Genomic DNA, 3,608 nt, shown 5'->3' with positions numbered 1-3,608 from the left:
TAGCTAGGCGTTCGAGCATTTGATCTATGAAAGGTAAAGGGAAATGGTCTTTTCGGGTAGCTTTATTTAGCTTCCTATAGTCAATGCACATCCTCCATCCAGTTTGGGTACGTTGTGCTACAGATTCTCCTTTTGCGTTAGTGATTACAGTGACTCCTCCTTTCTTTGGTACGACGTGAACAGGGCTAACCCATTTACTATCAGATATAGGATATATTATTCCAGCTTCTAGCAGTTTTTGGATTTCCTTTTTAACCACATCGCTCATAATAGGATTTATTCGCCTTTGATGTTCCCTAGAGGTTTTACTATCGTCTTCGAGCATAATGCGGTGCATACACAGAGAAGGGCTTATACCTTTCAGATCTGATATGTTGTATCCTAAAGCGGTAGGGTATTTTCTTAGGACATTAAGTAATTTTTCAGTCTCGGTTCGTCCCAAGTTGGCGTTCACTATAACTGGTCGGTTTAGTTCTTCGTCTAGAAATTCGTATCTAAGATCGGTAGGAAGTGTCTTCAGCTCTATAGCAGGTTTCTTTGGTCCAGGTATAGGATCAGGGGTTAAAGCTAAGCATTCACTCAGGTGGTTATCTTGATATTCCTCACGCCAGTTGTCATCTTCAAAAATTGGCGGCATAGGAATTCTTAGGGTTTCGGTTTCCTTATTTGGTTCGGATTTTATTTCCTTGACACACTCGTCGATTATGTCAGCAGAACAGCATGTGTCAATTATAGAAGGTGCTTTTAGGAATTGGGAAAGGATAAATTCTATTTTCTCTTCTCCTACTTCGAAAGTAAGCTTTCCTCGCTTTACATCTATAATTGCACCAGCGGTCGCTAAAAATGGTCTTCCTAAAATGATCGGGATGTTAGAATCTTCTTGGATATCCATAATGATGAAGTCAGTCGGGATGTAGAATTGACCTACACGAACAGGGATATTCTCTAACATTCCTACAGGATATTTGACTGAACGGTCTGCTAGTTGAAGAGACATTCTTGTTGCTTTAAGCTCACCTAGATTGAGTTTCTTACAGGTCGAAAGAGGCATCAAACTAACACTAGCTCCTAAATCGCACAAGGCTTTCTCTATGATGGTTTTTCCAATTACGCAGGGTATAGAGAAACTACCAGGGTCTTTCAGTTTTGGAGGCATGTTGTTTTGGATGATAGCGCTACATTCAGCGGTAAGCGTTATAGTTTCGTTATCCTCGAGTTTCTTTTTGTTTGATAAGATTTCTTTTAAGAACTTAGCGTACGAAGGCATCTCAGTTATGGCTTCTGTGAATGGTATGGTTATGTTTAATTGCTTCAGAAGTTCTACAAATCTTTTAAATTGCGCTTCGGTTTTTGATTTGGCTAATCTTTGAGGGTAAGGGATTGGTGGCTTGTAAGGTGGTGGTGGAACATAAGGTTTCTCTTTTTCGGGTTCCACTTCGTTATTGTTCTCATCAGTCTTAGCAGTTTGTTCGTCGGTTGTTTTCTTTTGGGTTTCCTTTGGCTCTTGTTGTGACATGGGTACGTTTTGGGTTCTAGGATCTATGGGTCCATCGTAATTAGTTCCACTTCGTAGTGTTATCGCGTTCGCATGTCCTTTAGGATTAGGTTGTGGTTGAGCAGGAAACGTGCCAGCAGGGGCAGCAGTAGGTGCTTGTTGTTGAGCTACTTGTGAGATTTGAGTTTCTAACATTTTGTTATGCGTAGCTAAAGCATCTACTTTGTTCGATAGTTGTTTTAGTTGCTCGCTATTGTGGATGTTTTGATTCAGGAAGTCTTTATTGGTTTGTTGTTGGGAAGCTATGAAGTTCTCCATCATGATTTCTAGGTTTGACTTCCTAGGGGTGTTTTGAGCAGCTACAGGCGCTTTTTGGTAGCCAGGTGGTACAGCAGGTGCTTGTCCAGGCGCGTACAACGCATTGTTGTTCTTATAAGAAAAGTTCGGGTGGTTTTTCCATCCAGGGTTGTACGTGTTAGAATAAGGGTTTCCTTGAGCGTAATTTACTTGATCAGATGGGACTCCAGTCAAGAGTTGGCATTCAGCAACTACATGCCCAGTCAATCCACAAATCTCGCAGTTAGGTGCTACAGCGGCAGCGGTGGCTGAAGGAGTGATGGTCAAATTCTCGATCTTTTGAGTTAAAGCGTCTACTTTAGCGTTAACGCGGTCTATACCACTAATTTCGTACATTCCTCCTTTGGTTTGGGCTTTCTCTAGAGCGGCGCGTTCTCCTCCCCATTGGTAATGGTTTTGTGCCATGTTCTCTATGAGTTTGTATGCTTCATCATGGGGTTTGTCCATTAATGCTCCGCCAGCAGCGGCATCTATAGTCATTTTAGTGTTATATAAGAGACCACCATAAAAGGTATGGATGATCAGCCATGGTTCGAGTCCATGATGAGGGCATATTCTAAGCATGTCCTTGTAACGTTCCCAAGCTTCGAAAAGCGATTCGTTATCTTTCTGGGTAAATCCGTTGATTTGACCTCTAAGCATAGCAGTTTTGCTAGGCGGAAAGTATCTTGCTAAGAATACTCTCTTCAATTCGTCCCACGTAGTTATGGAATTGGAAGGCAGGGATTGAAGCCACGCTCTCGCTCTATCTCTCAAGGAGAAAGGAAAAAGGCGTAATCGAATAGCTTCGGAACTAACGTTGTTGGCTTTGATAGTGTCGGCGTATTGCACGAACACAGATAAATGGAGATTGGGGTCGTCTACAGGGCTTCCAGAGAATTGATTCTGTTGAACAGCTTGGACCAGTGAAGGTTTCAGCTCGAAATTGTTCGCTTCAATCGCAGGTGGTGCGATACTTGAATGCGGTTCAGCGCGCGAAGGAGCGGCATAGTCTCTAAGAGGACGAATAGCAGCCATCTCTAACTTCGGGGTGATTTGATTGATTTGATCAGTAAAAATCAATTCCTGATTAATCGGGATTTCTGCTACTTCGGGAAGGTTGCGAGCTCGACGTTTAACGTTAATGAAACGTTCGATCTCGTTAATTCGTTGTATTAAGTCTCCTCCTTGTGAACGAGTATTTGGCATACAATCGTTCAAAAAGAAAGGGAAGAATTTTCCTAGTCTCTACGGTGTAACAGTGAGTTACGATATCGACTTAAATAGTCCCCGGCAACGGCGCCAAAAACTTGATCGCGACTTTACGTGTCTATAAATCTGATAACTGCAAGTGCACAGTCGTGTCGTGTAGTTTTAAAAGATATCGAATCCACAGGGACTATGAATCGATCTACCGTTATCTAAGGTTACTATGTAAAGCTAGGAGTACTAAAATTTCGATTGTTCCTAAGGGAAAGTGATTGTGAGAGAATAAAGAATAATAATAAAAGACAGGTATCAGTATGTATTTCGTTTAACTAAAGGTAATCCGAAGGTCCATTGGCTTTTGCATAATTAAATTAAAAATCTTTACTAATTGCAATTGGTTAAAAATCCTCGTCTCAAACTTTCGCTCTGTTGAGTCAGACTACTATCCTAATCCTAATGTACGCTTTCGCCATCCCATTAGATTTTAGAAGAGCTTTTTGGAAACAATGTAATTAATAAAATGCCTATTTTACGAGGTCGTTATCTATTTAAATCTCCTAATCTCAAA

General features: G+C 41.3%; 1 non-coding gene across 1 annotated transcript; it reads left to right on the top strand.

The window, feature by feature from the left end:
- The first annotated feature begins 2,387 nt into the window (after positions 1-2,387).
- LOC131626537 (small nucleolar RNA R71) lies at positions 2,388-2,494 on the top strand. Its single transcript, XR_009291190.1, has one exon. It is a non-coding gene; the product is annotated as a small nucleolar RNA R71 (small nucleolar RNA).
- The last annotated feature ends 1,114 nt before the right edge of the window (positions 2,495-3,608 follow it).

The sequence above is a fragment of the Vicia villosa genome, unplaced genomic scaffold (genome assembly GCF_029867415.1).
Source record: "Vicia villosa cultivar HV-30 ecotype Madison, WI unplaced genomic scaffold, Vvil1.0 ctg.000303F_1_1_1, whole genome shotgun sequence".
Lineage (NCBI taxonomy): Eukaryota > Viridiplantae > Streptophyta > Magnoliopsida > Fabales > Fabaceae > Vicia > Vicia villosa.
The sequence above is the reverse complement of the archived record's forward strand: the minus strand, read 5'-3'. Positions and strand labels throughout refer to the sequence as shown.